Source organism: Triticum dicoccoides, chromosome 3B (assembly GCF_002162155.2).
Source record: "Triticum dicoccoides isolate Atlit2015 ecotype Zavitan chromosome 3B, WEW_v2.0, whole genome shotgun sequence".
NCBI lineage: Eukaryota > Viridiplantae > Streptophyta > Magnoliopsida > Poales > Poaceae > Triticum > Triticum dicoccoides.
In genome coordinates this window covers 59,975,391-59,986,431 of record NC_041385.1, presented here as the reverse complement: position 1 = coordinate 59,986,431, position 11,041 = coordinate 59,975,391, and the positions used below count along the sequence as shown (strand labels likewise).

At 46.4% G+C, this 11,041-nt stretch overlaps 1 long non-coding RNA gene across 1 annotated transcript; it reads right to left on the bottom strand.

Moving 5' to 3' along the window:
• Positions 1 to 1,305: 1,305 nt before the first annotated feature.
• On the bottom strand, positions 1,306 to 3,637 carry LOC119280765. The gene is made up of 5 exons (XR_005138171.1): positions 3,364 to 3,637; positions 3,049 to 3,261; positions 1,986 to 2,238; positions 1,812 to 1,904; positions 1,306 to 1,744 (listed from the first exon to the last, which is right to left on the bottom strand). It is a non-coding gene; the product is annotated as an uncharacterized LOC119280765 (long non-coding RNA).
• Positions 3,638 to 11,041: the final 7,404 nt, after the last annotated feature.

Here is an 11,041-nt window from a genome sequence, read left to right as displayed (position 1 = left end):
GCGAGTAGAGAGGAACTGAAAGACTTATGTTTTTAAATGCAAGAACAGACCTCACCAGGCTGCTGTGCAGACTTATTGTCAGTGAAAGATGCTATAGCTGAGCAAAATTGGCTTGGGATTTCTTCTATGTCTGCTGCTCCCTCCTGCAGCAATTATATAGAACAACAAAACAATTTATTGTGAGATGAGAGAAGGCACACTAAAGAAGCACATCCGTAAGTGTATATCTAATAATATAGATGCTACAAATCAATAGAACTAAAATACTCCAGCAATTGGGATCAGCTAGATCTATGTCTACATCGCCAAATCAGAAGTTTAGTTACATGTGGTTCGCTTGATAGCAGTTGCAGGTTTTCATGCGCTGAACTCAAAAACCGACCAGCAGCGACCAAATATAAGCACAACCATCCCTCACAATTTGAATTCTACCCAACAAGCAGAGACACGTCCTCTGCAACCTCACACAGATATGAAAGCGTCATAAAGCACACCGCACTATGCCGCCACCACGACCTCCAAAACATGTATAACGACTGAAATAAGCGGACGCATTCTGCTCACACACAAGCATGACATATAAACGGGACGAGGCCGAACAATACACGATGGCGTGCCAAATCTAGAAAATTAAAATGATCAGCAATTTCAACACCATGACAACACGTACAGGAAAGGAAATATGCATTTTAGCTAGACAGGAAGCAAGCAAACCTCGATGACAGAACAGAGATGCAACAAAGCAGAAGATCGGGACGCAGCAACACAAGAGATCGCAGAACCTAATAAATAAATGGACATGAAGTGGTCAGTGCACCGGCATGCTATGGAATAGACAGGTAAAAGAAGAGTCGTTCCCCAGACAAATTAAAGAACGGTCTATTTACCTGAGTTAGAGAGGAGAAGCAAGCAAGCAGAGCAGCCAAGATGGATGAGCACACGAATGATGAGCGGCCGGCAAAACCAAACACAAAAACAGAAACCAAATAGAGATCAATTTTCAGCTAAACCAGTAGATTCACTCCTTCAGGTATACATCCTGATTGCGAAAATACGCATGTGAGCTCGAGCGCCTGTGCCACTTGTTTCTCTCGCGATCAGTGTTGCAATGAGTATTGCGTCAGGTGTATGCTCACGGGACTATTTGCCCAAACAGTTAGATGGCCCACTGCTCAGAAAGCGCCGTCAGTTAATGCGGTGGCGGACCAGACGGGAGTGGACGTGGTGTGCCGTTTAGTTACGGGACCTGGACCAAAGGAGCCGTTATTGGTAATGGAGATGCATGTCACACAAATAAGCCTCGCTTAGACACGTTGATTTATACTTGTTGACAACAGCAGGCACTCCTCTGCATTACAGTACAGAGTTCACTACTCCATCGATGAACCACTTACAAACCTAGAGATCTACCCAACACACTCAAACTAATTACTGAGGGAGTACACATGTCAGCAACAAGGCAAAGGCATCTTTGCCTAATCTGACTGTACTAACAACGAACTACACTTCTAATCAGAAATTCTTTCTAGCACGTTTGGCGCTGTGGCGATTGCTTTCCTCCACATCGCCATCCGCTGTTAACATCAGCTTCAGGGATTCCTCCTGCTCCAGCTCCACTTGATTAGCAGCAGGATCATGCATGCTCTCCGAATCCTTCCTCTGCATCTGGACACCCATAAATCCCTTGCTCCATCATCTGCTCGGCGGGCTGTTGTTCCTTTCGCAGTTCAGCATCCCCACTCACCTGATAAAATGCTAGTACAGTAAACATGCAGGTACACGAGATTCTTCACTAACAATCGCTGGCTTACCATGGACACCTGCAGAGACACCGTGGAGATGCCTGAGTTCTCATGTATCACGGGCTCATCTCCCTGGTTAACTGATGCTTCAGACTCCTCTGCCTGCATTGGACCACCATTGGTTCAGTTAGTAACATCAACACCACGGTCAACTCAAGCCAGATTAAAGCAAGCGGGATGTACCTGGATCGGATCGCTGCAAACCCTTGTGCATTCTTCAGAATTTGTCAATGACGATGCAGGGTGGGAGACTACTGAGGCTCCCATGAGGCACCTCTACACTGAAAAGGGTTGAGCTGCTCGACGAGCCAGCATCCCCTCCCCATTTGTACTGAGTCATCCCTCTCATCCCGCCAATGTCCTTTGTCCTCAGTAGTCTGATGAGGGCTGGGCATTCACACCGGCACGAACGAGTATTCTCAACGATTGGCTTCCCCTGACGAAACAAACAAACAAGTCAGCTTCTGTCACGTGCACTTCAGGTAATATGTAATTTAATTACTGGCAATATAAATCCATTCACTAAGAGAGCCCAATTTTAGTATTCAGCCATAAGCAGCAAATATCCAAGATTTTCAGTTTGCACAAATTCATATTCAAGCAACACCAAATTTAATTCCGCACCACAGACCATCTTACACTCTTAACAAACCAGAGACATGGTGAACATGACCAGTACATATTCAGAAAATTCAGAGAAGACAGTTCAATACGACGAAACTGGTTTAACAGATAACAGCTACGCATACATGGTCAACTGGTTTAATTCTAGTCCATAGAAATCAAAAAAAAAAACTTCAGTCGGATGAAATGGAAATATATCTTATTAAGTTCTACACCATATAGGTCTTCGAGCATTAATTACTGGCAATATAAATATGTTGTAACATTCATCTACAAACAATAAGGCATGGGTTCAGTTACAGTCAATTGATTCAGTTAGTAATATCAACACCACTGAACCAATGGTGGACAGTTACAGCCAATTGATATGAATTTTCATCCTCCATCATTTTCAGAGTGTTCACCGTCACAGATTCAATCATATCTTCTAAAATAGTCAATCTGATTCAATCATATATTCTAAAATAGTCATTCTGTCCTGTATTACCATAACCAAAATGAAATTTCTCATCTATAATTTTCCAGCGTCTTTTGATCCATATCTATTTGCAGAACTCATTCAAACAATTGCAAAATGGTACTACAAAATCCTCATGCAATTTATAGGCTAGGGGTTCAGTACCTTTGCGTCCATCCTGGTGTCTTCGGGTCCAACTGCTCTATCGAGTGCTCGGACCCCTGAGGCTTGTCCCTGCCTGCCGCTTCCGGCCGATAGATCTGGCCGTCCACACTTGAACCGGCCGGGGCTGGAGCAGGTATGTCCGCCGGCGCGGCCACTGGGAACCGCACGGGCTCCATTGTCCCGTTATTTTCATTAACCTCCTCAAGCAGAGTTCTAATCACTCCACACCAATTTTTCACGGGCAGAATGTAGATCAGTCCCCAAAATATGAGCGTAGAACAATTGTAAAGAATAGCTCACTAGGCAGATCTGTACCTGTTTATTGGCTGCAGTAAGAATTCCATGGTCGGCGGAACCCCTGCGAGATCGCCGGACCGCCCACTCGCCGTCGCCGGAGTCAATGTCTCCACCTCTCCCCCCACCGGGATAAGACACAAATCCAACTTCACTTCCTTATCCACCGAGTCGCCCAACCACTGCATTAACTATGTGCACTGCCGGCGCTAGCGGGAACCACTGTACCTGATCCACGGATCAGGACGCCGGCGACAACGTCGAGCCACGGCTCATCCACGCACCGTCGACGGTGTTCAACCCTGCCTCATCTGTCAGATATGTATAGTTCAGTATATCTTCACTTCCCGTGTTCCCGCTGGACCCGTCGGCTGGCTCGGTCATTAAATGCACCGAATCTCATAGCATTTCTGGACGTCCCTGATACCAAGCTCCTGGATGCTCACCATCACATACTCCGCGTCCTCCTAATTGGTCCTACAAAGATCACAAGAAATTAGAGGATGGAACTTGACTGCCTTCTGTATCATTTGAAGGACGAACTTTGACTGCCTATTAAAATGATAAAACGCATGATTGCCGCGACACGTGTACTTTTTTGTGGGAAAACATGCTGTTAGGTGCAGAAGTAAAGAACATATCGCATGGATGCTTGTTGGCATGTATAAAATCATCAGACCAAGACAGAAGAACCATGATTATCATATTTACTGGAACTAAAGATTTACATAGTAGCAGCCATTGATCTAGTTACTCAAGGGTAGTGCTACTGTTAAACAACAACTCTAAAGCAAAGTTACTGAATCTACTAAAGTAGAAGAGAATTCAGTTATTTAGCTGGGAAGCAACATCACTTCATTTCCAATAGAAATATGACCAGTTCATTTTCAAAGTAAAGATACTCATCCTTGAAAAGTGAAACAAAACTGCAGAAGAGCAAGGTGTCAAAATCAGATGAGAGATTAGATATTGATAGTTGAACTTGGCGAGCATAGCATATGCTAAGATCGGACAATATGATTAAACACAACAATGGAGCAAGTATCACAAGTAAACCAACACTGACACACTTCAGTAAATATGGTCTGAATATTTCAGAACTAAGTCTTAGGGTTTGGGTTCAGGGATGTGAAACTGCACCAATCATCCAATTTACCGGCGGCGGCAACGAAAATTCATGGAGTACTACTATCCAAACCACTAACTAAATCAAGACAGTGAATCTCAAACGAACACTCTGCAAGATATGAAGATAGCAAGCATCTTCAGAGAAACGGCAGCAAGAACAATAGCTACAGCATGGAAGCCACCCTACTTGAGAGGCCGAGCTCAGACCCGTGCGGCTGCTAGTTCTTGCTGCACGCATGTGGACGGAGAAGGAGGAGATCCAGCCATGGTCATGGACCCTGTGTTCCTGTTGCTCGTGGCCAGGACACCGCCGGCGTGGGCGACGGGTGCGCTCGCTCGCCCTGGAGCTCGCCCTAGCCCACCTGGTGCGGTGCGGCTCACCATGGCCTGCCGTCGTGCGGTGCGGCTGCGACCCTGTCTCTTCCTGTTAAGCACGGAGGAGCCTTCTCATTCTTGCAACCTACATACATGCAGAGAACGAAATAGTGATCATATCATACAGAAAATGCATGTAAGATTGTATCTTCAGGCACACATATATCTTCAACCGAAGCAAAGCAAACTCATACATATGCACATGATATTCCTGTAAGGATGTGACAAGAATATCGAGAATTAATATCAAGCAAGAAAAAGGCATGAGTTGCAGATTTAGTGAGGTGAGATGGGGCTGACCTATAACTCACCAATTGCTGAAAGAAAACTTGTGATCAACTTCCTCCCTTTAGTAACATCCACCTCCAAACTCTGGAATCAAATCAAAAATCCAGATGGGAGGAACGAAAAAAATAGATGTGAATGATCCTTTACAGAAAACGAAAAAAAAACACGCTTGACATGTTTGTAAATAAAATAACAACCTGTATGTAATCCGTCAGGGAAAATGATATTGCAAACAAAAATGTTAAATTTCTTCCTCTACAAGGTGAAAACCCTCAAAAGGAGTAACCCCATGGTCCCATTCTAAATTTCTTGGGACATATATTTAATGACTACAGTTTTCAAATTTCTCGGAATATTAATCATAAAGCTGAAGAATGCATGAAACAACGGACAAAATATATCTACCAACTACCATAGGATTTCCTCAAAGACAAAAATACAAAGAGAGTATTGGGATAAATTATCGAATCTGTTCAAGTGAAGAATGCATACCCAGGGGGTTTACCCCCCCCCCCCCTCCCAGGCCTCCCCAAAGACACACACACACACATCATGTTCTTGCCTCTAGTGTACAGCTTCTTATGTGAAGGCTGTACCAAAGTACATGAGATAACATGAGGTTAGTTATTTTTCACAGTAATAATCTTAATTGTGAGACATCACTATGCAATATCTCAGAGCCGGTAAAAAAGAGTTACACATTATTGAGGGTTTGTGACAGGATGGTATGCCATCGACAAGTTAAGGTGATAAAAAAATTTGGTGTATTTTCTCTTATGGGCAAGGAAGCAAGAGTTTTGCTATTACAAATTTACTATACATACATGTTGAAGTTTTTGCATACCTACAGCTTCGAACTGATTGGTTCATCCAATGCCCTCCCCTCCAGCTCATAAATCATGAAGCCATGTCGGACCATTAATCTTCTCCTCGAGCAAGCACCTGGGTGAAGATACTAAATCAAACACACACAAAAGTGCCAATGAAACACAGATTCTGCGGAAACTGAAGGTACGACAAACATTTGCTGCAGTAGTAGTTTAAACACATGCTGATTGCGACGGAGAACAAGATGGTTCTCATCATTCTCATTTAAGCCCAGTCATCGCATTCATGTCAAGGGTACTGTAAAACATGATTGTTAAAATTCAGAAACATCAAACTATATAACCTCCTGACTATCACCAAAAAAAGAAGTGAATCCCTGCCACCGGAGATCTTGGCACAACAAAATCGAAGCCGCTCACATGGGCACGCTCCTTAATCTCCACATACCTGCTGCACGCCTCAGGGTCTAGCTTACCAGAACTGAGCTCTTCGCATCCACTAAACACAATCTGATACAAATAGACCATTCTACCACGGAGCTCGGGGAGAAACATGGCGGCAGCTCCTCGCCCTTTCACAATGAGCATGTTTGAGCCAATCAAAAAGGAAATGAACAAAACAATTGCAACTGAAGAAATCAGGATGCTCCCTGCAAATAACATATCTCAAGAACCGATAAAAATGAAACTGCAGTCCATAGGGCAGGCCGCGAAGTATGTGCGGCAGCAAAAAAGAACTGCATGATCAGATCATCCTCGATGGCCGGCATGATGTCCTAATCACATAGCGGTGGTGCTACTAATTAAATTGATAACTGTGATGCTTTTATATAAATCTGAAGACAACAAATGGTGTCATGAGACCGAGTTTAACTATGTGCGGAGGCAAACAAATATGGTTTTAGAATGGCTACAGCCAAAACTACTTTTGTATTGACTAACAATAAAAAATAAAATGATAACGTGAGAATGAGGTTAGTAGAATCATGTCTTGGAAATTATGCATTTTTTGTATTTTCTGCCTTTCGTGTCAACGTCAAACAGCATACACTTTGTACAATACACTAACCGGTAATTGCCAGACAAACAGGAAAATGACACCACTGAATATGACCTAAACATGAAAAGGTTAATTCATGGAAATTTAACAGACTATCTACAAGAAGCAATGTTCTCTTTCCATCTTTTGTATCTCCGTCAAGCAAGCCATGAGTAACAAAGATGACAAGTTGGAACAGTACAGGAGCATCTGAATATTTCAGAACTAAGTCTTAGGGGTTCAGGGATGTGAAACTGCGCACACGCGCGCGCACAAGCAGAGTGAGCCAGTGAGTGCCTGGTTGATTCTCGGAGAGAGAGAGGGGGGGGGATCATACCGAATCCAAAGCAGCAAGAAATCCATCGATGGTGGCTCAGATCCCGCGCCAACCCAACCAGCCCCTCGAACGGAATGCATCACGGGCCGTGCCTCTCGGTCCACAGCCCGCGCCGCCGCGGACGTCCTGAGCCCTGCCTCTCAGTCCACGGCCCGCGCCGCCGCGGACGTCCCGAGCCCTGTGGAGTGCGCCGCCGGCCACGAGCACCGCAACGGCGGTGGTCCCGCTCATGGAGTCGTCCATGGCCGAAGAGGAGGGAGGGGCTTGCGGCGCGCGGGGTGGGGAGGAGGGGGACGGGGGAAGGAAGGGGAGGCTAGGGTTCGTGGGAGGGGATCGGGGAAGAGACCAGCGTGGGTGGGTGGGGGCGCGAGTGCGGGATCGAGTGCGGGCGGAGGCAGCGGCTACGGTTTCTCCACGGACGGGCTGCCTCTTATATGTCTGCGCGTGAAATGACTAAAATGCCCTTGGCGGGGCACGGAATTTACAGGCGGTGGCATAGCGATTTAAAGGCGACGTGGAGGCAACGGTCGTGACTACAAGTCTAGGAGGGTTTATATGTTCAATTTGTCTTTTTAGATATTTTGACAAGTGACTACATACGAAACAGAATGAGTGAATCTACGCTCTAAAATATGTCTATATGCATCCATATGTGATAGTCTATTTAAATCTTAAAATACAAATATTTAGGAACGGAGGGAGTATGAGCTAAACCCCATCGTTCCCTCGCAGCATGCATCTCTGGATAATGTGATTAATTAGGAGACTCCGTTAATTAGTCCCACCTCGCCATTTCGGGCGGAATCTGCGCGCTATAAATGCGCCCCATTCGCGGGATCCCTCACCGGGTCTGGTGGCGCAGCCCTGTAACTCCGACTGGAGGGTAGAGTTGGTGAGGGAAAGGCTCGGCTCTCGTAGCGTGGGCGTCGCCGGAAACGGCGACGGAGCCCCGAGATCGGGTTGGTTGGTTGGCTGCTGCTTATTGCGCGCGCGTTCAGCCCAGGGCTCGGCAGGCGAGTACGACCTTGTAGCCGGTAGCTCACGCGACGGGCACATGCTGCCGGTGGCAACCGCGGCGAACCCATAATATAGCTCTGCAATGTCTCTCGTACTTGGCTTCCAACTATCTCTGCAATGTCTCCGAGTAAATAGCACTGGCGGTCTAAGAACTTGCACTGCGGGTGCACTTAAGTCACACAACTTGTAAACCGGAAAAACTAGTCACAGAACTTGCGTTGCGGGTGCAATCAAGTCACGCACGCCAGCTGAACCGCGCCGACGCCCGGTTTTTTCTGTACTTTTGCAGAAAAGTCCCCCCTGATATTGTTTGAGAGCCATATTGCAAAGTTGCCAGATTAATAACCGAATCAAACCCTAGTTCCCAAATCGAAACAAAATCCCTAGCTCTCGTCCCCTCTCACATCTTCTGGCGACGCTCACAGATGGGCGGCGGCAGCGGGAGCTCGAGTGGTGGCGGCGTTCCCTCTGGCAGGAGTTGGTCCTCCTCCCTAGCCGGAAGTAGCCGTGGTGCGGCCATCGTCGTGGCGAGCAGTATGGCAGGTGTGGGCGGCAGCGAGGAGAGCATGGACTGAGTAGTCGCGCCGCCGGCGGCGTCGGCGATGGCAGGTCTTCGGCGACCGTCGTGGCATGGCCTTGCATCCGGGACTCGCGTATGTTTCCTCAAGAGGTGTGGCAGCGGGGCGAGCCGGAGCTACGGCCGGAGCGCGGGCGGGTTGTCATCGCTCGCACTGCTAGCATGGCGGCGCTCGAGCGAGATTTGTATGGTCGTGTCCTGTACGCCACCATCATTGGACAGCCGCGGAGCGTGGTGACGCCGGAGGCACTAGCGGCGGCGATGGAGTCTCACTGTGCTGTCCGACGGACAACAACCAAGGTAGAGGTCACTTGCCCACCGTATCATTTTTTCGTTCGCTTCAACTCGACGGATGATTGCACTCGTGTGGTGCACGCGTCGGAGCAGCTTCATTGTTGTGGCAGCAGAATTTCTTTTCAGCGTTGGTCAAGCTTCTCGTGTGGCAAGCTGGGGAAGCTCGAGTACAAGACGTTGCTGAGTTTGGAGGGGCTCCCAGAGGAGGCTTGGGATGCACACACCGTCAACGTGCTGCTCGCCGGTGTCGACGGCGACCTCATCGACATGCTCCCGGCCACTGACAAGTGGGTGTTGCCGGTCACCACGTGGCTGCGCAACCCTTCTGGTGTGCCAAAGGTGCTCACCGTGTTTGTTCCAGCACCTCCTATAGGGCCATGGAAGCCAGACTTCGACAATGAGAATGCACATTCACCGCCGGCTCCAAATTCTCCCACATAGCGTGCAACAGTAGATGTTCCAGTGATTATGCATGTCAAAGAGGTCGTCGATTGTGGCCCATTGCTAACTGAAGGCTTGCCTGCACAATTTCTCCCCGATGAAGATGAAGACCTTACCCGCCAGCATACTTTCAGCACCTGGCGCGGCAAGATAGATGGCACTGGCCCTGGTCAATATGGTCGAGCTTAATTGAGAAGCATTGGAGCTCGAGTACTTATCAATTTAGTTATGTATTGTCAGTTTGGTCATTGTAATTTGAACTAGTTGAACTTGTACCCTGTTATGTTAACTTCATGTCTGTTTTTGTCAGTTCGGTTATTTGAACTAGTCGAATCATTTCTTAATGTTTGCCACAAAAAAATCTGGATTTTTTGAAGAAAAAAATATCAATCATTTGAGCTCGGGCTAAGAAACTCCATGCCGGTTTCAGGTGCCGAAGATGTGCTATTTTCTCCATCGTGCACGAGTATGCATAGGCCAATGCTTTTTCTCCCCTTCATGATATGCCAAACTTAGCTTTGGTGAGCTCCACCCAATATGCTGTTTGTTGTGCTCAGCACAAACCTTTGGGAATCCATTCAACATGGATTTTCAGTCACAGAGGCAGCAAATCGGATGCCCAGAACCAGGACCAGGAGAATGAGATGAGGACATCTCCCGTCGCAAAGCTCGGCCGGAGAGGGTATCACTAGTGCAGAACCAGCCTTTAGTGCCGGTTCTCCAACCGGCACTAAAGAGTGGGGACTAAAGGCCCCCTCCTTTAGTACCGGTTCGTCACGAACCGGCGCTGAAGTGCGAACACGTGGCACGAGCCAGGCCCGGGTGCGCGTAGGACATTAGTATCGGTTGATAACACCAACGGGTACTAAATGTTTGGAGGATTTTTGCTTTATTTTTCATTCCATTTTTTTGTTTGCTGGTATTTCACGATATTACAAATTATACATGTTATGCATATATATAAATATATTTTCTCGTAGAACCGCATATATATATATATAGGGAAAATCCATCCTACCACCCGGTGGTAGTTACCCCACATGTCTCATATACTAGGATGTGGTACTATATATACTATTTTATTATTTTAAATATGTTCGTATACTATATCCAAGATATTTCAAAACAAGTTACATGAAAAAATTGCATATGAGCCCATAGTTTTTGTTATATTTGTGAAATACGTACATATTTGTATGTAAAAAAGAGCATCCTCAAAAAATGGTACATACTACCTAAAAATTTGTATATATACTACCTAATCATTGTTATATACTACATACTACATGTACATACTCTCGATTTCGACAAATACTACATACAACATACAAAACGCAAGTGATGGTAACTACCACTGCTTGTAGCAAATATTTGTC